Source organism: Martes martes, assembly GCF_963455335.1.
Source record: "Martes martes genome assembly, chromosome: 6".
Classification (NCBI taxonomy): Eukaryota; Metazoa; Chordata; class Mammalia; order Carnivora; family Mustelidae; genus Martes; species Martes martes.
In genome coordinates, this window is record NC_137893.1 from 137,836,366 (window position 1) to 137,862,075 (window position 25,710).

General features: G+C 44.7%; 1 protein-coding gene across 8 annotated transcripts in view; it reads right to left on the reverse strand.

Moving 5' to 3' along the window:
* Positions 1–25,710, reverse strand: part of ATXN1 (ataxin 1) — a 395,770-nt gene that overhangs the window by 360,820 nt on the left and 9,240 nt on the right. The window lies entirely within an intron of this gene.

Below are 25,710 nucleotides of genomic sequence, written 5' to 3' on the forward strand. Positions count from 1 at the left end.
AGTTCTCAAATCAGAATCCAAATTCAGAAAAACATCTTGGTTGAAATATCCGGTGAAAAACAGTTTTTTAAACTATTTTTCTTCCTCCCTCCCGTCGGTGAGGTCAATTATCACTTGCTCTCAGCGTACATATTTGGCGGGTACCTACTCCCACATTCTCTCTCTTCCAACAATATTTATGCCCAGATAAGGGAGAGAACCATCTTCGTACAAATTGCCTACATTTATTCCAACATTTTTCTGCACCATTTTAAAAAGAAGGGAAAAAAAAAGAAAGAAAAAAGAAGGGGGGGAACATCAAAGGGAAGCCTAAGCATTTCTCAGCAAGGAGCCTCAATAAACACAGACTTTTTTATCAATTCAGATCCGAGAACACAAGGAGCAAAAGCTAAATGATGGATAAATATCTGGAAAATAAAGGAAGCTGATATTTCTCTACCCTCTTGACCTCCTGTCCTCCAAGTCCTTCCTCCCCACAACAGCCACATACATTTTTCCTTCTGGTCATAACACAGAATTTGATCACTGGATTAAGATGACTATACCAGAAAGAAACTTCTTACACTCTGTGAACCACAAAAAAGTTGAAGGAGGTGGGGGAGGGCCTCCATTAATATTTAAAAAGATTTTATTCAACTGCTGCTCACATGGAACCCTGTTTTAAAAGAAAAGGTTTTAATATATAGCTTAGTGTTGCTGCTAAACTGAATCAGAAAACATGGAAGTTTGCAGAACTCAACGTTGAGAAAAATGCCAATTATTCTGAAATGCAAATTCCTAAGACCTCCTGAACCTGATTATGTATGACACAGAATAATTTCTTAACAGGGTCCTATTTCAGGTGGATCTCCCAAGAGTTCAAGCCATATGGAGCCTAATTAGACAGTGAACATGCTCCCTCCTTGGTCTGAACAAGTATAACAAATATTTCAAAAGCTAGTTCTTCCAGGAAGTAGCAACGGTTTGAAAAAAAGTGGCAGTTCATTCCCCCAAATTTTTCTCAATTACTAAGCCACTGCTCTGATGTTATAATAAGTACAAAGATGGTTGCAAATACAAGTGTCCAAATTCTGCTCCCCCCCCCCTCTCACCCCACCCCTCCTTTCCTAGGAAGTTAAGATCGGGAAGTTCAAAATCTTTCACAATTGTTTAAAATATTCAGACATCTGTAACACTGTAAAGTAAACAGACACTTCAAATATGATTTAAAAAACCAGCAAGCAATCTTGGCTCTGGATATAGATATTAGGGAAAAGGATTAAATGAAATGTACAAATCATTCCAAAGTGAGAAGGATGCTGAAAATTCTGACTACCATACACATCAACTCTCCTAACACACCACAAAATAATGTGCTCAGTATACTGGGTATGCAAACGAGGCACTTCACATGAATAAGAAAATAAGTCCCAATTATGAACTTTTAAAAAGAAATATAATTTTAAGTCTCTTAAGTACTTATTGGAAAAGTTCCATGGGATCAGTGAATTCTGTAATGAGTACAATGTGAGAGTTTATATAATTGTATATTATGTGTTATCATATACGAAATCTACTCTAACGCATGCAAACAAAAACTTCTAAAGTGATTTCCTAGGTACCCTTCTCCTTTCTTATGTACTCCTCACATGTATTAGTCTGTGATATTCTCTGCACTACTTTTTAGCACAGAAAATCTTTTCTCATAGACAAATTACTGCATTAAACTCAGGTGTGGACACAGATTCAGACCATAAAAGGATCAAAATGAACAAAATTATCTGCCCGATGAAAGTGAAAAGCTCCTCATACAGACCATTTCCTCCACGCACCGAGCGGATGCGCTATGGGGTGCACAAACAACGTGGGCCCTAACAGAACCGCTGGAGAAAGGACATCGGTTCATTGATTCGACACTGTTCACCATTTACTACTCTACAACGATGAAAGGGGAAATCGAGGGATCTAGACCCTGATTTTACCTGAGCGAGCTCGGAGGGTCGGGGACCAAACGCCTTGGGCACGAGGAGCGTGTGGGCAAGTAGAGAGTGCATCCCCTCCGCCCCTGGTTCTTGTTCTTTCTGCCTCACCGCCCTGCATGTTCGGAGGTGCCAGAGCCTCCAGTCACATGGGAAGCAAGACATCTGAGTGTCACGATAAAACGGAGGGCGGTGGGGAGGCTCCTGGCAGACACCGTGGCGGAGCAGAATGCAGCCGGGGGAAGGCGGAGAGCTTGGGCAATCAGACGAGCAAGCCCGGTGTTCAGTCCGAGACCCGGGGCAGACACCAGCATTTGCCCACACTCCCTACCGCCCCCGGTCTGCCTCCCACCAGCCCTACTTTTGCCATCTCCCGGATGCCTTAAATGCTACACAAGCACATCAGAAAAGGAGAACAATAACTGGGGTAACAGTACGTAAAGCACCGACAGCGCTTACCAGGTTCCCAGGGCAAACACGGCATATATGAATTCATGGAATCCCCACCCGGATTACGATCCCCGCTTTCCAGATGAAACAAACAAACAAACAAACAAACAAAAACCGGAAGGACACATCACAGGAGATGGCGACGTTACGGCCTACTCACCTCCAACTGACCACACGGCCTAAACTCCCACCCAACGGGTTGGGAGAGCAGCCTCCGAAATAGCCTGGCACCCCAACCTCCACCACCCAGTTCCTATTCCTCCCCGTACAATTCAGTCCCAATTGCTAAAGGCTCTGGAGGCTGCCGTCCCATCTTCAGGGCCACTGCCAAAAGTCTGCGAGAGAAGGTCCACATGGACGGCTCCTTGGGCCCCTCCACAGCCCAAACATGGCGGACATGTGAGACACCCAGAGAGACAAGCCCTTCCACTGAGTGATGGCTGCCATCTGGCAACTCAGAATGGACTTTAAAAACATCGGCCCTTGCTGTACAAAGTATCTGGTCACAGGGTTTGTTATCAGTAGAACCAGGATTAAAAGCTGTGACCTCTGTCTCCTCCCTCTCTCTCACCCTTCTTCTTCCAAGGTGTGTATTTATATTTTTTTGCAAGGCAGCCAGAGGAAAACATCAAAAGGAGCCTTCCTGGGGGGTTAGCAGTACATGAGTAACGGCTGGACAGAGAGAGCAAAGAGAAAGTGAGTCACGGGGACTGTGTTCAATCTGCAAGCTTGCTCCGGCTTTCTCTGAAATGTTTTCTCCTCTACGCTGGGAGCTGCGGGCCTTGTGTTTACTCACCCCAAAACACCATCTCAGACTCCGGAATCAGGCTCTTAGTAACGCTGAAAGCTCGTAATCTTTCCTTCAAATTGTAGGCACTTTAACGCCTAGGACCTGAGTCCTTCTTACAACAACGTAAGTTAAAACGAAGCAGTCAGTACCATGGCTTCGCCAGGGAGATGTGGTTTGGCGCCCTTGCGCAATCTCGCTCCCTCATGCTGGGGAGGTCTGTGAGTGGAGGGCACCTGGGCTGCCGCTTTGCTTTGCTGACATCCCACAGCCTCGTGTGACCCTGTGGCACTCCAGGGCCCACCAACCAAAAAGCACCTCCTTTCTTTTTTTTTTTTTTTTAAGATTTTATTTATTTATTTGACAGAGAGATCACAAGCACGCCCGGAGGCAGGGGGAAGCAGGCTCCCCGCCGAGCAGAGAGCCCGATGCAGGGCTCGATCCCAGGACCCTGAGATCACGACTTGAGCTGAAGGCAGGGGCTTAACCCACTGAGCCACACAGGTGCCCCAAGCACCTCCTTTCAATTACCGATCGCAACGGTTACATTTTATTTTCTTCTATGGATTCTGGCCCTCCCAAGCGAGCCCAGGCACACCAAGAAAGGGAAACAGGCCCTTGGAATACAAATCACACGGGATCCTTAAGGACCAAGTGCTTAGCTGTGTGTTTGGCACATACAGGGACTCCATCAATGTTGATTACTTTCCTTCCCTTCTTCCCCAACAGAGGAACAAACACTTAGATTAACTCAGGGGTACTAAGTAACAGACTCAAAAGAAACAAACTTTTTAAAATGAAGAGTACCTTAGAATTTCCTTGATAAAATAAAATTAAATGCCTCGGTAGTTAAAGGAAATCTGTTACCGCTTGATCACAATGTGAATTACAGCCTGGTAAAGAAAAATCCCCTTTACAGGTAGAAGCTACAGAAAAAGACGTATGAACACGAAGCCTTCTGGAGTTAAAGGGTAAAATAATGTGTATACACATTTTTTTTTTAATCTACAAACACAGCCAGAGTATTGTAAGAAGCCCCCTACCTTCCTTAGGAGCCATGAGCCCCAAGACTTTTTATTAAGAGCACCCTGTATGAGGCTTACAGCCGTGCCCACCGCTCTTTTCTAATAAAAATCTCCTCCACGTTCCCCTTTCGTTGTGAACTTCAGTGACTGCCTCCCCACTGGCTATACACAACCACACATATCTTTCAGAAGCCAACTGAAGCATAGAGAAGTTAAACATGATGCATTCAAGGTCAAATCTCAAGTCAGTGGAAAAGGCGTAAATACAGCCTCTCTGCGGCTGAGCGTTCTGGGTGCTGGGCCATCCTGCAACGGTGAAATTTTGACTTTTGATAGCTGCTTTCAAAATTCCCTTGAGTCCTGAAAAGCAGCTCATGCTAACAAGATAGAAGGAAGATGCTTTTACAAATTTCATTAACATTGCACAATTTCACATTCCTGGACCTATCATACCTGCCAATTCGTTCTTTACATACGCAATTAAAACTCCCTTGAAAACACGGTATAAATGGACTCAGAGACATATGAATGGGAGAGGGTTTGGGAGCCTAAAACATACCCGATTTCACCCCCCCCCCCATTAAGTGCAGTTGAATCTCAATGCATGCCAAGCATTTTGTGCAAGAAGAAACGTTCTACATTTAAGAGCTGCACTATACACCCCACGAGACCCCTTTCTGAGATAAGACCCGCAGAGGCGCAGCTCTTGGGAAGGATGAACAGAGGACTTGGGAGTGCAGGAGGCATTCAGGGAGAAGGCATCACAAGGACGAAGCTGTGGTGAGAAATGAGGGCGCCCGAGCGGTCATAAGAAAAACATTCACAAGCATGTGCAGATTAAACAGATAATAAGAGAGGCTCTTTTCTTTTTCATAAAAAGGGAGGTCATTCCTCTTGCTTTTAGGACCTTAAAAAATAAACCTGAACAATCAAGGGCTGGGAGCCTTGACCCCTGGTGGAAGGCAGCCTTGAGCACGATGCCGCGCCTTAAAACCAGGACATACCTACTCTCAAGGAGCTGTTTTATTTTGCTTTCTGCTACCACACTCGAAGACTCCTTGCTATAACACATAAGCTTTTTTTTTTTTTTCTTGGTATCTCTCTATCATGAAAAGCTCATTTGCCATTTAATTTTTATCTAATCATGCTGGCTGGGTTTTGCCTGTCTCTCTTCCATCTACCCCCACCCCACCTACACTGGCATTCTCTGTGGTCAAAGAATCTGTTTCAGTATTAGTGTTCAATATAACAAATGTCAAGTAAACACTCTACACATTTCCTGTGCTATTTAAAGCATCTTAAGCAATTATTTGCTCTAAAGTATTAAACTGTAAATTTTCTTAGCTGGTGCCAGTTCCTACAGTTAAGAGCTGTCACAGAACAGTACTTAGAACACTCAAATGCGGCTTTCAGAGCAGCTACACTCATAGGCTCCATTTGCCAAGATTTTTCTTAGTTTCCGTATTTTTAAGGGGTGTTTTTGAGACAATGTGCAAAACTGCAATGAGGTGTCATTTGTAGCTCTTTTATATTAATAAGTACGTACACATCTTTCAACACAGATTTGTCTCTAAGCAAAACGATAAGAGACAGATTAGACAGCAGACACATATTCACACTTCAACCTCATTACTGTGACTGCTTATATTACAAGCTAAAAGCATGACCACTGAAAATATCACTACGCGGGACAAAGCTCCAAATCATACAGTTGGCTTACAAAAGGATCCCCTAACACTAGTTTTATAAAGGGTGCATACCGTATTTATAATACGTGTACATACGGCCCTAGAAAAATATTAATATAATACACACATATATACGTCTCTATGTGCAAATAATGACATCCAGATAGTTGCATGTGCCTTTACAGGCATTTTTATGTTTGGCTAGATGAGGTTCTTTTTCAGTCTTCTTAAATCCATGACATATTTTTGTGATTACCCAAGAGTAACTTAAAAGTAACATAATTCTAAAATCCTTAATAGCTAAGGCTGCATTAAATTGCCACCTCCTCCTACAGAATTGTACGGTCCTTGGAAAAATGTTCATGCAACAGACTACAATTTACAAACAAAAAGCAAACCGACCACAACGACAACAACAACAACAAAAAGACCACCTTGTTTTTTTTTTTTTTTTTTAATGTAGTTAATTACTAGACTTTATTTTCCAACTGATGAAAGAATTATATTATTCCCACCAGGCCAGAACCCATTCTGACGCTTAGGTCCTGTCCCGGGTATTACTGGTCGCTGAAAGATTGCACTAAAGCATGAAGGGACAACAGGGTTATATTATCTTAACGTGTTCCACTCAATAGTTCTTGATTGTGTTATGAAGTGCCATCTCACTGCTTACCGAAAATGTCTTGCTATTATAAGAATAATACCATCAAGGAACCACATGTCTACAGAGCTAATACTTGTGACTTATAACCCAAGAAGCATTGTCAAGATCTGCCAGCACAGTCTTAGGACGTCATCCCCTTTGGTGGGGTGGGGGTGTGTTTGTCAGAGCCCCTCCATAGCACACCTTGCTTGGCAGGGGATGTGTCATTTGCCTGCACCAAAGAAATGATCATGTCAGGGGCTCCTGGGTGGCTCAGTCAGTTAAGCATCTGCCTTCAGCTCAGGTCATGATCCCAGGGTCCCGGGATCGAGCCCCACATCAGGCTCCTTCCTCAGCAGGGAGTCTGCTTCTCCCTCTCCCTCTGCTGCTCCCCCTGCTTGTGCTCTCTTTCTCTCTCTGTCAAATAAATAAATAAAATCTTGGAAAAAAAAAAAAAAGAATATAAAGGGGGAAGAGGTAAGAGACGTGACAGAGCAGGGAAGAGAGACAAGAAAAATGAAGGAAAACGAAACAATCACCTGGCATGGTTCGCATTTGTGCGCACTTTTGTTAGAAATACTTCAAAACACCATTTTTCTTGGGTGAGAATTTTCTGAGGTGGGAAGAAAGGGGCCCATAGGGAGCTCATCAAATTCATGCTAATTTTTAAACATAGGTGGAGAGTTACTTGAGCCTTACTGAATCCTTCTCAAATTTTAATAGTTTACCTTGGTTTCGTGACGATGCATTCATACACACTCGATATTTATAAAAACAATTTTGTAAGTCCTGCAATGACACAGGTGGTAAGCAGTCAAGAAAAATTAAGTTAAGAGCACAGGGTCTGAAGTTAAAATGGTATGAGCTGAATCCCAGTCCTACTACTTACTAGTTCTATGACCTTGGGCAAGCTAGTAACCCAGTTACCTTATCTGTAAACCGGAGATCATAGCCACCCATCTAGGTTTACTGTGAGGATTAAGTGATTAGCACAGTGACTGACACAACCTAAATCCTGAATACGCCAGTGAGCCATTATCATTCTTAAAAGAATCGGTTCTTACATGATGACCTTCATCGTGTGTGTGCACTGTTCCATGTGTTTTTGGTTTTTTGTTTGTTTGTTTGTTTTAAAAGATTTTATTTATTTGACACACAGATCACAAGTAGGCAGAGAGTCAGGCAGAGAGAGAGGAAGGGAAGCAGGCTCCCTGCAGAGCAGAGAGCCCAATGTGGGGCTCGATCCCAGGACCCTGGGATCATGACCTGAGCTGAAGGCAGAGGCTTTAACCCGCTGAGCCACCCAGGCGCCCCTGTTCCATGTGTTTTTGATCATGAATCTGGTAAATAAATATCTGTTCGCTGAATGATTTACTGAATAAGTCATTTATTTATTTCTCAATAATTGATAGCCACCATCAAATGCAGGGTTTTTTGTTTGTTTTTTTTTAACTCGGATTCCATACACCTGTCTAGAAGATGCCCAGATGAAGGAGAGAAACGAATTTAGCCATCCCACTAGGGAAGTGTGAGCAATTTGACTACCCAGGTACCATTTTGGAGGAGTCTAATGAACGATGTTAGCTGAATCATAGAAGAGAAGACCAATCCAGCGTCAACTTTAAACTTCAAAAACATCAACCATTCACCTTTATGTTTATCTGGTGTCCACAAAATAAGTTAAACCCTAATATCTCAGATCGACGGAGAATCACAATTAGCAAGATTCATTTGTAATCTCTTTAAAAGCTGTCCCTCCTAAGTAATACTGAAAAGGAAATCAAAGATTAATTTGTTTGAAGCCACAAGCCACAACTTAACCAACTTTATCGTTCCCTCCTGAGACAGTGCCTTGCACACAGTAGGTTTACAAGAAATGAACAAAATTAAGTTGAATCTAAAATGAGGAAGCCATGGGGCACCTGGGTGGCTCAGTGGGTTAAGCTTCTGCCTTCAGCTCAGGTCATGATCCCAGAGTCCTGGGATCGAGCCCTGCATCAGGCTCTCTGCTCGGCGGGGAGCCTGCTTCCTCTTCTTTCTCTGCCTGCCTCTCTGCCTACTTGTGATCTCTGTCTGTCAAATAAATAAATAAAATCTTTTATAAATAAATAAATAAGTAAGTAAGTAAAATGAGGAAGCCGATCAAAAAGATGCATTTGGTCCCTCCTACATTGTGAATGAGAAACTGTCTAAATGATCAAACAATCGCCAGCTCTGGTTGAACTTTACGGCTAAACTCAGGAATTTGCTGATAATGTACTAACGAAGTTCACTGATGACATTCCTCCTTCCTTAATTTCAATTAGTCTTTGCATGGTCAAAACATAGCTGTCAATTTCACTATCAAAGTATTAAGAATATGCCACGGCTCTAAGTTTCTGGAAGCATGAAGAAATGGGTGACTCAGAGAAATACACATGTTTTGGAGCCAAAATGATGAAATTAAGATATTTCCTTTTTTTTTTTTTTTACTTTTAATAGTTTCTAATCTCCCATTGGTGTGTTTATTACACATTAGTTGTTATTTAATACAATGGCTCTCCTGGGAGGGGGGGAAATCAACATAAAAATAAGAGTTTTCCAGGAATAGAAGTAGAAATAGAAAGAGTTGCAGTAGAAAAATACCAGAGGGAAATAGTTTTTATATTATACAGCAATTAAAACATGCTAAACAAAAAAAAAATCTATTTTTAAAGGCACATCATAGCTGGAAACTGGCCAAAACTCAACATGTTTGATGAGATACAGATCAGCAGCAAGAACAAAGGAAAACCCAAGTTGAAGGATTAAATTTCTCTCAAAATCAGTCACTCAAATATCTGCACCCAAGTCATAAAGTGTTTCAGAGTTTGATGTATACTCCAGGCATCGATCCCCGTCCAGAGAGCAGAAAGGCTTCATCTGCCAGATGCCAAACTGAAACAGATTCACGTACAGCACCGTACATGTCTAAGAACAGCTCGTAAAAGTCATCAGCAAAGATGCCTTGTGAGTAGAGAAATCAAAAGACGAGAATCAAAAGGCATAAAGATTTCAAAGTCAAGATGCAATGCTCTCTAATTTTCTGAGTCATAGGCTAAGAGAAAAATTTTAAAAAGGACCCCAAGACCATTTCCCCTTTGCAGAAACCAGCAAATAATAATAATAATAATAATAAATTTTAAAAACGCAGGCACAAAACACCTGGCTCTGCTTTCCTGCTTCTCGCCAGGGACATACATCCATATTTATGGATCTATGTATATGAGCGAACAATCAAACAGAACTTCAGAGCAGTGAATTACACGCAGTCCTACAGATATACTCTCACACACAAGAGAGCAAAGCTGATGCTATTTAAACATCATGAAATATTTTCCTAACTGTGCACAGATGGAAGTACAGACTTTTCTGCCAACTGCCTGGTTCAGAAACTTTGCTCTATTTTTAATTATTTGGTTCAGAGGACCCGTTTGTGATTAACTTCTGTGTTGGATGGCAAAGCCAGTCAAGTTCCTGACCCACAGCAAAGAACACTGAGAGAAGCTTAATTATTTTTAAACAGCTAGTGTAATATTGTAAACCACGTGTAGGGACAACTCATTTGTCAAAGACCTGTTCGTGGGTGCTGCAGCTTGAAGAAGAAAAATCTGGGAGGCACTGAGGAAGTGACACCGAAATGAAGTTCCTGATGACAAAGAGATTTTCACCTTAGAGAAATAACAATGGAGTAAGAAGCCGAGAGGAAGAAATTAATAGTACTGCAAGGACTAATCTTATTAGCACTGGAAGTTTCAGTTCTGCCTACGAGGACAGTGAATGGAATGCCAAAGCTTTAAACACAGGAAATGAACTCAGATGCAGGGAGGAGGTGGTCAGGAAACGTCAACCATAGAATTCAGAATCACACAGGAGAAGTGCTGAGCAGGATCAAATCCCAGAAGAGAAGGAGAAAGAGAAGCAGTGGTCTAGCAGGAAGACAGAAAAGAGAGCTGAGGTAAGAATGAGCAGTTGGGAACAGTTTTATAGTTTTCAGTTTTTTAAAAAAAAAACTGTTTTAAAACTGTTTTCAGTTTAAAAAAAAAAAAAGCTGTTTCCAAATAGAAAATAGACCCAAAGAGCAAATCAGTACAAACACAGAAAGGAAAAAAAATATAACGCATCCAGTTAAGAGCCTTAAAGGGAGAACAGAGTTCAGACATAACAAACTTGCATTCCTAAGGAAGACTTCTTTTGACCAATATCCCTGTAATTGCAAGATGTTCTGTATTTAAGCCTTTAACGTACTTGGGAAAACACCAGATTCTACGGAACCACAGGCCACAGAGAGCCAAAATATTTCAGGATTTAATACTTATTGCTAAAAATTACATTTATAATGAGTCCAGGATCAATGCCAGGATGGTCTGGGAATTGGGGGGAAAAAAAAAGAGCACCTAATTTCTGTTTGAGAAAGTATGAAATGGGGAATTTAAAAAAGAATATCTTTAGCAGGGGTTGGGGGCCCTAATTCAGCTTCTTAAATCACTAACACTGGCCACTAGCTTTCAGCTGGGTTGGATGACACAGGACAACTCAGGACACATCCGTAGTTGTTAACAATCAGGAAATGCCAATAATTGGAAACAATTCAGGGAGCACCACAAAGAGAAGAAAAAAGGTGATCTGTTCTAGAAAGTCCAAAATACAGTTACTCCTATTAATATACACTCATAGTCTTCTTCTACTATGCGAAGTATACGTATGGGTATGTGTGTTGGAAAGAGACTAGAATTAAAAAAAAATAAAAACCTGTTTTGTTTTTTGTTTTTTTTTGTTTTTTTGTTTTTTTGTTTTTTTTCAAAAAAGCACATCTATAAATGGTTTCATAATATCCACCTGGCATTATTTTAGGCCACGGCTTAGAAACGTTTTATCTCACTTAGAAATATTTCTATTTGCTCTAACCGCAGCCACTGTGTTGAGATAGGATCTGACCTGTGTCTTTGTCCATAAAACAATCCTATAAAATATGTAAACATGAACTCAATTTTCTTTAAGTCAAGAAAAGCAAAAATACGGTTGTCAGAACAAGAACCGCTTTCTGTGGGATATTCTAGTTAAATGAAAGCTATTCAACTTGAATCAGTTGCTGTATCCATTCTCCAATACACAGCAGATTTATACTTCAGAAGGTTTTTGACAGAGAACAAAATGTTACTGAACTATCTCTTCCATTCCTTTTGTCCTACAGAACATTCCATGGGCTGAACTCCCAACAAGGGGCACACACTTGTCAGCTTCTGTGTGCACTCCTTCTATTCTAGTTGGCCTTTGTTGCAAATTTTCGGTTTGACCCTTTCCTGGCAAAACATGAATATACACCTCTGGGGTTTAAATTGTGTTACAAGTTAAAACAAATAATTTAAAGCTTATGTTTTATTCTGTTCCATCATGAAGGGCCTCTGACTCGTTAAAATGGGCCCTGCTATTTAAATCCAGGCTAGAACCTTTCTTTTTTATCTGCTTCTGTAAACAACTAGAAATCAAGGGAGAAAATTCTCCCCCACCCAACAATCCACACATTTCTACACAAAACCGATCACGGTGTCTTTAAACACGAGACAGACCGACTAGAGCCGGCATGAGCATGTCCATGTGAGATAAATCTACCCTCCACTGCCTTGACTCCGGGTCATCCCAGGACTGGGCCTGTGGGGAAACGCCAAGATGGAAAGAATGGACGGGTGCCCGTTTTCAAGCATATCTGTGTAAAGGCACACCGGGAGCTCAAGAGGGAGTTGCTGCTCTCTCTGTAAGAGAAAAAAGGTGTGTGGCTGCGAATGGATCCAAGGAGGAACATTCAACATCACGCTCGCCATTTAATGACTAAGCCTGAGCCAGCTCAAAAAAAAAAAAAAGAAAAAAAAATCCATCAGAAACAGATTTTCAGACAATGGAAGAACTAAAACACTGGTTCTCAGGGATGATGTCCAAAGGAGGTCTCTGAAGCTGGGTGTCATCCTTTAGGGTGGCCCAGAATAAAATGGTGACTCATTATGCCTCCCGGCGAGCTCTTATCTACTTTGAACGGCAAAGACACCAAGTCCCGTGGACTTCCAACGAAGATCTTGGGGCAAGAAGAGATGTCCACCAGCACTCTCTGTGACCTGTTAGAGAGAAACATTCTTAGCTACTCCGTCACCAAGCAAAGCTCCCCCGCCAGGCTATAGCGTCTTGGCTCCTGCGAAAAAGCCTTGAAGAGATTGGGGGGTGCGGGGAAGGCCTAAAAGAGAGATGCCCCTGATCGTGTTTGCAGAATGGCTCATGAGGATTCCGCACATAAAATCTAGCTGCAGTCGAATCTCCACGTGAATCAGATCCCAGGTATCTCTGAAGCCAAGTGCCTGGGCATCAGCCACCCAATTACTTCTGCAAAGAAAGAAAAGGCTCCCATCGTAGTGATTCTAGAAGCTCCCGGCATCAAGAGACAGATGACGATTTTTACTAAATGATTGACCTCTAGATGTCGCAGGACAGTAGATACGCATCATGAAAAGGAGCTCAGTGTCCCCTGCTGCCTCTGGCCGGCCCAGGAGGTAGCCGTCGGATTTGTAGGCGGCTGCGTGAGTTTCCTCTACCCTCTCCGTGGCGTCCAGCAGAAAGACAGTGGGCACCACAGCACGGAAAAGATCTGAGCGTGATGCCTGCCCATCCAGTCTCTGAGGGGATGGCATCTGATTTCAAAATTCCATATAGGAGATGAGCTTGATGTCCTGATGTTCCTGGCTCGGCTGACACTGATGCATTAAAGGAAACACAGCTCTAGAAAGTTCCACGTTAAAGGTACAGTGAATGCAAAAGGGAAAGCACCATCCATCAAGCGTAGGCTGGGGCACTATGTGCACGTCTCATGAAATTGATGCGGAAATGATTTCAGGTAACCAGGAGTTGTATATATATATTTATATTCAAGGGGCTGTCCTCTCGTACCTTCCCAGCTCCATCTCAAAATTGCTCTGTCGTCGGGCCACGTCGGTGAAGCAGAGTTACGACTTTTCAGTCTATAAGTTCAGAGACCCAACTGCATAATTCCTGGGGTGATGGCGAAGAGGGCTGAGCTCCAAGTCAGAAAGCCGGGCTCATGGCACTGACCACATGGGCTCTGACCACGGGAACCCAGCCTGTCGGTCAACCTCTTATGTTCTGCTTCCTCCCCGGGCAAGTGAGGAGCATCCTCTCCACGCAGAGAGTCATTGTGACTCTCCAGGGAAACAATTTATCTGAAGCACCCCGAATTCCATGATAGCTATTAGCAGCTGCAGCAGACCCATGACACACCAGCCACTTCACGCGGTCTAAATGACCGCGCTTTCTAAGGCTGTCCTTACTAGATCAGAGGCTCGGGCAGCGAAAGATCCCTGACAGAAATGGGCAGTGTTGACTAACCTGCAAGAGAAGCAAGGAAACATAGGACTTTTCATCCCAGCAAAGTCTTAGAAGACCTGCACATTTTTTAAAATTTTTTAAAGACTTATTTATTTATCAGAGAGAGCGAGAGAGAGCACAGGCAGACAGAGTGAGAAGCAGGCTCCCTGCCGAGCAAGAAGCCCAATGTGGGACTCGATCCCAGGACACTGGGATCATGACCTGAGCCGAAGGCAGCTGCTTAACCAACTGAGCCACCCAGGCGTCCCGACCTGCACATTTTAAATGGAAAAGCTTAAAAAAAAATTTTCTTTTTTTTTTAAGGAAATGGTTTCCTGAGTTTTCAGGGCAAAGAGTAAAAAGCGCACCACTTAGACACAGAAACCCTGAGATTACTCAGGTCACCGAATGTTCTCTGCATAGCAGAATAACCAACAGCTAGCGTTTGTTCCTTTCCACAGATTAATAACTGTCTCTGCAGGACCTGAAGAGGAAATGAACTGTACTGTTCTGTTTGGAGAAGCTTCCTCTACCACTGGGAAGACCCACGTCCTAAAGTCACACTGGGAAAAGCCTCCTTCATTTTAACATTGCTTCTTCCTCTTCTTCCTCCCGTTGGCCTAGTCTGATTTCTAGGCTGACGAAAATGGATCCAAAGCTTGCAGGAAGGGGGAAAAAAAATTTCTCCCTCCCTTTTTATTGATTTACACAGATTTTTTAAATAGTGCTGTTCATTTGGAAAACACCGAAATGGGGGGGGGGCAGGATTCAACCTGTTCCTTCCAAAGAGTAGAGAGAGGTACAAAGGGTGACAGAGGCTTCATTAGAACCGGAAAGCGAATATAAAACAGCAAAATTGGGGCTTAGATGCTCTCACCGCATTCCCTTCAACCTCAAACGAAAGCCAGGTTTTATGGAAGAAGATTTCTGAATAAATAACCAGATCATCTTTTCTCCTGTCAATAAAATAATAAACTTGTCTTATGGGCCTGTGACCTCTTATGAAAGAAAAACAAAACTGTTCCTCTTACAGAAAGTGTCAGATCACGGTACCAGAAGCAGCAAAGGTAAACAATCTTTTCTCAGTTCCTTACAGAAAGGCTGTCCCGGGACACCTGGGTGGCTCCCTCGGCTAAGGTCTGCCTTTGGCTCAGTCCTAGGATCAAGTCCTGCACTGGGCTCCCTTCTCAGTGGGGAGCCTTCTTCTCCCCCTGCCTGCCTCTCCCTGCTGCTTGTGCTCTCTTTTGGACAAATAAATAAATAAAATCTTAAAAAAAAGAAAGAAAAGAAAAAGAAAGGCTGTCTCTCCCTTCCACTCCCCCCTCCCAAAACCCTCAGCTTGAGGTCATACCTCACAATAGACTGGGTTGCCGGGACCAAGGAAGATCCAGAGGTAAAATGAAAACACCTGGGTGGCTCAGTTGGTTAAGCCTCTGCCTTCGGCTCAGGTCATGATCTCAGGGTCCTGGGATGGAGCCCCGCATCAGACTATCTGCTCAGCAGGGAGCCTGCTCCCCCCACCCTCGGCCAAGCCCCCACCTCTGTCTGCCCCTCTGCCTACTTGTGATCTTTCTTTGTCAAATAAATAAATAAAATCTTAAAGAAAGAAAAGAAAAAGTAAAGAAAAGAAAAGAAAGAAAGAAAGAAAATCACCCACTTGGAAGGAACTTGCCAGAACAGAGCAAGAGGAACAGGGCTCTGGGCACTCCCTTTTGGGGGTGAGGCATCCCATGGTGTGGGGGGGCAGGTTTCAGCTTCTATACCTTTCCCCATATCCCCCGGAATCTCTGTCAGAAGCGTATCATTCCTCACACCAATGGCCACAAATGAACACCCTGGACCCAGAAAAGGTAACCTCAGCAGCCACCAACAGGCAACTTCTGGATGAACTCGGATGCAAGAGAGAGGAGGCGGTGGCCACCCGGAAAGGGCCCAGAAATATCACAGGTGGATTGTCCACCTTCCCCCCACGGTGGGTTACACAGAGGATGGCTCAGGGTTCCCCAGTCCCTGGGGGGCTTTATCTCCATGTGACCAACCTCGCTTAGGACTCCACAACTTCTCTCTTCCAGGTAAAATAATCTCCTGAGATAATTCTCTCTCCAGGAACTTCTACCTGCGTTGGAGACTGGGGTCACAAGAGCACATAAGGCCAGAGGACAGGTGTTACTGAGGTGACTCTCCAATTCATTCACTCATTCAACATGATGGCTGTGTTCCTAAGAACACTTATGTACTCGAAACTCAACAGGATTTTTTTCAAGACCAAGAAAGGCCGTTTTAGACATTAAAAAACAAAGCAATTTTTTCCTGCACTGAATTTCTATAATAATAGTGTTCTGTGTGGTGATAAGTGTGGTACTATGAAATTTAAATATCACTGGGCAAATCCAGCATCCACTAGGCCCCACGCTGGTTCCGGACCACAGTGACTCGTGTCACAGTCTACCTTAACAGATGGAATCACATCCAGTGTGTACCCGAAAAACTCACATCACTGGGGAAATGTCTGTATCATCCACGGGGGGCCTGCTAGATGCCAAATGCCAAGAAGGGGGGGGGGGTGGCGGGGAAAGGGGTCCTCGCTGTCACTGAGCTGCGAAAAAGGATTGCAAAGTGTTATGAAAGGGGGAGAACAGGGTGCTGGGAGCCCAGACTGGCAGCCTATAACCCTGGGGAAAAGATCCAGTTGAGATTTTAAAAATAAGGTGAAGTTAGCCAGAAAGATAGCGGCGAGCAGGTAGACCGTCAAGGAAGGGAGGAGGGAAGGGAGCAGCGAGCCTCAGAGCTGGGGCGCAGGGGGCTTCTCAGGAGGAAATGCAGTGTGACTGAAGTTACCCAAATAAGAGGCAGCAGATAAGGGGTCAGAGAGATAAGCAAGGTCCCCCAAGCCTGCCGAGCCAGCTTACAGACTGTGGGCTTCATCCTGAGGCCCATGAAAAACCAGGGAAGGAGTGAAGGAGCACAGATGCAAACAGATCTCTAGTCGTAAGAAACATGCATTCGGGCTTCGGAGAGGAAAACGGGTTGGACCAGCGCAAGGGGACATCTGGGGAGGGAATGCAGGGCATGTATATCACATCCCAGACCTCTCCGCCCTGCTGAGCCAGGAGCCCAGGTTCAGCCAGCCTTCCCCAAAGCTCAGTACCTAGACAACGGCTCGCAAGCACCTGCCCAAAGAGCCCTCTCCAGAGAAGTGGGGAAACAGGAAAGAAGCAGGGTAGCAGTGAGCGTCTCTAGTCCGATGTGGATGAAAATCAGACCCCAACCCAGGATCTTTGATAACAGTTCAATTTCACCAGATCTGAAACTCCTGACTGATCGCTCAGGTCCCCGGGAGGGAGGCTGCCGGACGGCCAGCACGGTTCTCCCGGTGGGGCCTAATGAGAGCAATACGGGTCAGCCGCCGAGGGTGGAGAACCCCAAAGGTGGGGATAGGAGACCCTAGGAAACTGGCCCAGGTTGGGTGAAGGGCAGAGAGTCAGAAACAGGTGGGAGGAGAAGCGGAAGGGGCCCCTTGGCAGTAAGCGAGCATAGGGTTTCAACAGGGAACAGTTCCCAAGGAACGCTGTGGGTAGAGGAGCGTGAGAACTATGCCCAGCAAAGCTGCTGGCCGGCGCAGAATGCGAACTCCCTTCCAGGTTGGCCCTGGGTACAATCACAGAGGAGACCTCAGACATCCTATAAACACCCGAACTTCCACACGCCAAAAAGTAATACAATCGAAGGAAAAGAAAACCAGACCCGGGAAAATGGCTGCAGCGAATGGGATTTTAAGAAGACTGAGATCTAGGGCACCTGAGCTGCTCAGATATTAAGCGTCTGCCTTTGGCTCCGGTCACGATCGGATCCTGGTCCTGGGATCGAGACCCTCATCAGGCTTCCTGCCCAGCAGGAAGCCCGCTTCTCCCTCTCTCACTCCCCCTGCTTGTGTTCCCTCTCTCACTGTGCCTCTCTCTGTCAAATAAATAAAATCTTTAAAAAAATAAAAAATAAATTAAAAGACCGAGGTCTAGAACACAGGAAGAGCTCGTATACTCCGATTAGGAAGTATCAAGACTTCCATTTGTTAATTGTGTAAAAGAAAATGAGCAAATTAACAAATAAACATACATGTTTGCTAATTAAATTAAATTAATTGTTAAAAAATTAGCAAATAAACATATATGGAGATATCTCTGAGAGGGATCAAAGGGATGCAAAGTTTAAAACCACGAAGGCTGGGGGTGCCGGGGTGGCTCAGCTGGTTAAGCATCTGTGTTGGGCTCAGGTCATGATCCCGGGGTCCAGGGATGGAGTCCCACATCAGGCTCTTGCTTCTCCCTCTCCCTCTGCCCCTCCCCCAGCTGGTGCTCTCTCTGTCCTTCTCTCTCTCTCAGAAGAAGAAATAAAATCTTAAGAAAAATAAAAAATAAAACCAAAAAGTCTATTAAAGTATGCAAAAAAGAATAGGCCCCACAATTAATCAGGTCGGAGAAAGACACATTCACATATTGTTAGTAGCAATGGAAATACGCCCTTTAGAAAGCAATTCAGAGTCACTCCCCCACCATGGCAGTTTATGTAAGCCTTCTGCTGTGACTATAACCTAAGTAAATACTTAAGTGTACAAAGATATCCACTGCTGCTTTATAACAGCAAATAAGTAGGGGCGCCTGGGTGGCGCAGTCAGTTAAGCATCCAACTCTTGATTTTGGCTCGGGTCATGACCTCAGGGTCGTGAGATCAAGCCCTGCATGGGGCTATGTGCTCAGAGGACGGTCCGACCGAGATCCTCTTTCTTCCTCTCCCTCTACCTCTCCCTACCGCGTGCACACACAAACACACACACACACTCTCTCTCTCTCTCTAATAAACAAATCTTTTTTAAAAACCCACAGTAAAAAAATCTTTTTAATAATAAAAATTTTAAGAAATAACAGTAAATAACTAGAAACCAGGCAAATGTCCACATGTAACACAAAACTTAAATCAAGGTAAAACAACTTCATAAGACAGTGCATAATCCTTGCAAATGATGACTGCAAAATCTAGGTTACAAAAAGAGAATTTTTATGCTAAATGGAAAAAAAAGCAAAACTGAAAAAACTTACGTGTTACATCATCGAGGACTAGAAGACAACACACAGAGGTGAACGTGATTTGCCAACTGGTATGGCAGGATAAGAGGGAACTTTTGCTTTGATTGGTTTTCTTTTATTGCTGTGATGTATAGGCCAGAGACGTTCACAATGTAGCATTCTTATCAGTCACATTGTAGTGAATACCCTGTTCTGTGGGGCAGATTGACTGGTGGAGAACATCACTCCTGAATCAGCGGAGGGTGCACAGTCCTTCCCAAGTTGCAAAGGCCCATCTGGTATTCAAACCCTGACCACAAGGAGCCCTGAGGGACTCCTCCTACCCCAAGTACCTCCAAACACACAGCCCTTTCCTCTGCTTTCATTTTTTCCCCCAGTTCTTAAGTTCTATGCCTTCCCCTTCTTTTTTTGATTATGCATTGAGATCCTCCCACGTGCACGATACGTGGTAAACGCTCGTTTGATCCTTCCAACAACCCTGTACGGCACATGCTGTCATCGTGCCCATTTTACAGATGCAGACATTGAGGATCACAGACTCAAGAAATGTGGCCTGGCTCACACACCTAAGGAGCCAGAGCCAGAGCTCAAATTTCAACCTCTCTGCCTTCAAAAGCTCACTGGCACCCACCCTGAGAAGGGCTTCTTCCCTTCCCCTCTGCCTGCGAGGCAAACAAAACAACACTCTGATTTGTCACCTGTCCTGTCTGTACTAGCTGCCTAAAGAGACCAAACAGTAATGGATCAAGAGACATCATAGGAACTACTTGAAAATTAACCAATAAGATAAGCTAATGCGGCACACGCGGACTGGAAAACTGAGGCAGAACAGGAAAGGAATCATCTCGCGACGCCACCCAGCATGTGCAGGTAAAACCAAATGACATCAAAAGGATTTCTACTTGCAAATTAAAAGCACAAGATGACCCTTGATATGACAGCAAGGAGAGCGGAGCTCTGCACTCTCCTTGCAAAAATCAATTCCCCAATTAGCTGAGAGATTCCTTCCAGCCAGAAACGGGCGGTGTTTGGGGCATGGTAGCAAAAACAGTAAAAAGGGACAGAAGAGGTCTTCAGGTATGAACCTAATATAGATAGGGTGATAAATGATTGCAGGCACCGCTTCTGACATACTCTATAAATAATGACACAATAACAGCTAAAAATGTAAATTCTAATTAAATACAAAACCTAACAAAGTCAAACAACAGCAAATGATGTTTGACAGAGCAAAGGTCTTAGGGGAGCCAAGGGGAAGGATTGCAATAAAATTTGTTCATGGAACTGCACAGTGTTTGAGAAGGGGCCGAGCCATCGGGTCCTCCGTCACCTTGTTCACTGTAGACGGGGAAACTGAGGCTCGGCAAGGGAAAATGAGCATCCCCAGTCCCCTCGCAGTAGTTCAGAAAACAAAAACTCAGTCCCCAAACAAGCTGTCCCTCTGCTGCCCACTGCAGCACCCTCCCTCTGCCTCGTCCTGGAAAGCTACTCCATTTGAAATCAGATTTTTAAAAGAGCATTAAGCATTCTATAAATATTAAATTCCTTTTTAATAATTTTCAAATGCACAGGGGCACATTTTAAAAAAGAGGCCTGGTTTTGATTTCTTTTGGAAAATTGCACCCTGCTCTGGGTTTAACCTCGTATTGAGTGAAATATTAACAGGCCATATATATAATGGTTTCAGTGTTCCTCCAGTAAAGCCAAACAAGATTCGAAAAACATATCCCCCAGGCCTACAGGGGAGTTTCTGGAGCACACATTAAACTCCACGCTCTGCCGTACAAGCCCATCACTGTTAAGTAACTCATCAGAAAATAAAGAGGGAATTACCAAAGGGGAATTGCCAAGCAATTAGTTCTCTGAAGCAGATGACACACGACTGCTAGAGGGAGGAGCTTCCCGGTTACTCATATGTCAGAGTCAGAGCCTCCTAATCTGTAAATAAAAATGCATCACATATGATTACAGCTGGGATGGAGGCTGGGACTGCCAGGCTAGCGCACGGATAGTAAAACCCAAGTCCTCCCGTGTTCTCCGTGTCTATAAAGCGAGAGACGGTGCCTCTCAAGGCATTTTTTTTTTCAATCCTGTGATTTTCATTCAACCTAAGAAAGACAGACGAGTCTCCCCAAAGCAGCCTAAGAGAAAAGTGATCTTTATCCTTTCTCTATCTGTCTGACGTGAGTCGGTTAAAGATTCATCGACTCATCCAGAGGAGGAGAGAAAATGAGAGACCCAGCGGGGGGGGGGCAGGGGCAGGGATGGGAGGGGACGGGAGACCCAGGCTTCCCAACAGCCACCCCAACCCCAGTGTGCCCCCATTTCCGGGCACGCTTTGTTCTTGGGGCTGGCATCCGCTGCCAGCCCCACCACCTAGCAAGCTGCAGCCGTGAGGAGGCTGTATCATCTGCCAAATCTTGTCAGCTGAGCAATGACCCAGGGAAGCTCTCGGGGGAGTCAAAAGTTCATCGTCTTGATGCCCAATGTCATTTGGAGCCCAACTGAAGCCAATCCTGGGGAACACCGATAAGCGTATTGTCACTGTCATCACTTTCTTCAATTAATAATTATTGAAATCTCGGGGCGGCATGAGGAAGAGTGAGGGGAGGGAAGGTGACACCTCAAGGACAGCCTGTGTGCGACTCCGAGCAGACGGCTGAGCACCCAGACGCAAGGCCCAGCATGCACAAGCCCCTCCCCGATCTGGACCTCCCCGAGGATGCTGCATGTCTACCGTGAGGCTTTAAACATGACTCCCAGACACGCCCTGCCTTCTCCACTCAACTGTAAGCTTCTCACGGACAGGGCTCCGGGCTGGAGAGACAACGCCTGGCTCCAGGGTGGGAGCCAAGCCTGACTTCCCCCACTGAACCGCTGATCAACCTGGGGCAGGTTACTTTTCCTCTCTGTGCCTCAGTTTCCCTCATCTGCCGAGTGGGTACTGAGAGTGCCTACCTCCAAGGACTGCAGTAAGGATTAAATGAGTTAATACACAGTGAGTGTGAACGACTGACCGGCTCTATAAATCCTTTAGGGCCTAGCTAGCACAATGCCTCTCACCAGAAGATGCTTGGTAAACATGTGCAGACAGAATGATCTGCCCCTGGAGGTGTTTTCTCCATCCTTCCGGCTCCTGTCCTCACCTTCTCGTCTTTCATGGAAGGTGGAGAAGTCACTGCTTCATTCTGAGCTAGTCTGGGGAATAAAAGCAAGCCATCTGAATAACCCGGGTCCAAAAAAGAAAAAAAAAAATCTTCAATAATCTGCAAATTTTCTCTACTTATACTAAAGCAGACTGCCCACCAAGAGACATGCAACCAGGTAATTTCCAGCCTTCCCCTTCACTCTGAGCCGTGTGCCTCAGCCTCTTTTCATCCTAGAGTCAAGGCTCACTAATAAAGTATAAACGAGAAACCAAATTGCCCAGAAAGCCACACCTCGCACGTGTGTGTTGTATGTACGTCACATTCAAAAGATTCCATGAAAAGCCTCCAGGAAAGCCTTTAAAGTTACAAAACACACCCATGTTCATGCGCTCTATCCAAGGACAGAAAACAAATTGCCCGAAATGAACAACTGCTCCAGAGTCAAGTGGGTGGCACCAGGTGATTTACGCCTATCACAGGAGATTAAGAAATCGACGGTGGAAAAGATCAAAGGAAACGCTGGAACTGTTGTTAATACGTACAGGGCCTCACTGAAAATCTTAATAAAACTGTTTAGAGGAAAATAGAGGGATCATTTATTGAAATGGAAAGAGATACCGCGCACACTGAATTTCAAAAGCGGCATTCATTTTCATACACACACATATTAGATGTAGCTAAAATTAGCTCAGATTTCTTTCTTTCTTTCCTTCTTTCTTTCTTGCTTTCTTTTTTTTTTTTTTTTTTAAGGTCTTAAAGGAAGAAAGGTTTCAATGTGATTTCATTGAGCTGCAGTTCGGCACTGAGCTTCCAGGGAGAGGACCCGCTCACCCGCCCAGCCACCCTTCAGCCTGGCACCAGCCTCCCCTGCCCCTCGGTCTCCCCAGACCAAGCACACAAAGCCTGCGCTGTGCCAATGTCCCAGCTCCTCTCCACTGCCGCTCACCTTCCCTCCGGGTACTCCACGCCCACTGATGTCAGCCCTGAAATACAGTCATTCCCCGCCCCCCCGTCTGGCAAACTTTGGGCAAACCCACAGCTCAACTGCAAAGACCCCTTTTAAGTCCGTGACTCCTCCAAATTTATCTCCAGACCCGACCTCTCAGCAACTGTGTATTTCCCACCCCATCGACAACTCAGGTGCCCATCGGCACCTGTGCTCCGGCCAAAATGGCCTCGTGGGTTACATCCCAGGCGTTCGCTGGTTGCGTCCCAGCCACTTACACGGTCTTCCCGGCTCCATCAACCTCTTCCCACAGAAATGCTAACCAGCCTTCAGAGCTGAACTCAGATGATCCCTCCTCCAAGTCTTTCCTCACCATCCCACTCAGCGTCATTCCGAATTCCTTCAGTGTCAGAATTTACCCCAGTAAGGACAACGCACCCCATTCTGCTTTGTATTAGTTCTTTCCGGGCATTTCTTCTTTCCCCTACCTGACCACGAAGAATGCAAGCTCCTTCTGGAAGCTCTTACTCACTGGCATTCCCACAGCACCATGTAGTAGTTCAAAAAAGACATAGTGAATAAATGAATGAATCATTTCTTTACATAGATGGTGCCTGGGAGCAAGTTAGGTCGAAACTTTGCTAGAGCCCTATCGTATTTACGAAATAAGTAGAACCAGAAATACTTGCAACCTACGTTTTAATTAAAAAAGAAAGAAAAAACCCTTAATGAACCTAACAGAGTACAGCACGAACGATACTATTTCCCTGCTCACGTTTAACCATCAATTGTGAGCGCTCTAAGGAGGCCATTATTTCTGCAAAATGTTTAGATAATGCTCATACGCTTCCTTTAAATGCAGTCACAGAAAATGTCAGCGGCTTAGAATTCAAGGTGACTCGGCACTACTTTGCCAGTAATACAATACGTATTCATAAGACACTCAGACTTGCCCAATATACTATAAAAACCTCAGTGTCTTCTCAGTAGGCTGTGCCTATTGGCCAAAAGATAGGATCTTTCGTTGCTTGTGTTTTCACAATGAAATTCTCTTTTAAACACCACAGGTGGAAAAAAAAAAAAGGTGCACGTGTATTCACCACGTATGCAATGAAACAAGTGCCCCCGAAACTTCAACCTGAGGATTTCTGCCCAGACTATGAAATGGTAACACCCCCAAGAGACAGGCAGTGGTGGGGAGGCGTCTCACCCCTGGCCAGTCAGCTGACACTTGCAGACCTTAAGAAGCTCACCTGGGCATGTAACTGTGGGGTTATTCTATTTCCTTTTAAATGACACCTCCCTGACCCATTGGCCATAAAATGTCAAGGACTCAGGTCCATATTTCTCAAGAATATAATGTTCGGGACGCCTTCCTGCCCCACCCCGCCCCATCCCCCAAGCAGGACTTTGCCGGCTACCCTTCCTGAATCATTAAATTTGAGCTTGAGTCACTCCAGTTTTTGTTTCTTTTCACTCAGACCACAAATAACTTCATTTGTGCACCCAACTTCTCAGTTCCCACCTTGCAACAAGAGAAAAACACTCTGTATGTACCCTATCGCAGCAAGAGAGACAGACTCACGCAGCATTCAGAAAAATAAATAAAAGGCTCATTTGTTTTGCACAGCTGCAAATGTCTATAGGGCCGGTCCAAAGACCAAGGTACAGGTGTATTTGCTGGCTCCTAGTCATGTCTGGTCCAGGAGCCACCGTCACAGAGCAAGAACGTGGTAATCATCCTGTCAAGAGGTTAAATTACACGAGCACAAAGATAACCTATGTTCCCAGATCACAAACCGTACGCTGGTACCCTCCTTCTCCGTAAACACACACTATTTCACGCCGTTCTCACAGCAGCCCTCAAAGAAGGTTCTAATCTTATCTCCACCTTACTCATCAAGAAACTGAGGCACAGAAAGCTAACAGGACTCCCCAGGACATGTTGGCAGCTGCAGGGGCTAAAAGCAGACAGGCTGCTTCCGGAGCCCCATGCTCGTGGCTCAGATGTCGTGGGAATAAGATGTTCACTTACAAACTCCATCTTAGGTATACAAGGGGAGCCCTTTACTTAAAGAAAGCTGGTGAATCGTTTTTCGACGGAACATTCCGGTAAAGCAAATAGCCACCCTGCAACAAATGAGTTGCACACCGAGAATTTTATACGTGAGGTGTGATAACAGCAGACTGTGTGTCTCGCCAAGCAAGGAAACAGAACATGACTTGGGAAGAGCCGCCCAGAGACCACCCAATCCAGCAGTTTCCAAACCCGTGGAGCAGTAGCACAATTCCAAGAGATCATTAAAGGTTCATTTTGATTGAGGAGGTGGAGCCCCAAGTCCTTTCTCTGTCTCTCTCTCTCTCGCTCTCCCTCTCTCTCTTTCTAAGCTTTCCAGGTGATTCTGTTGCCCAGCCAAGCTTGGGAACCTCTGAAGGAGTCCATTTCCACAGGTCCCAGCAGGACCGCTCCCAAAGTAAACAGCAAGAGGGGATCTATTTCACAATCCCCTTTGGCTGCCTACACCCGTGCTCCCAAGCCCTCTCGCCCCAACTTTTAACTTCCATGTCTCCCGATTTCATGCAGGCAGGATCCTCTT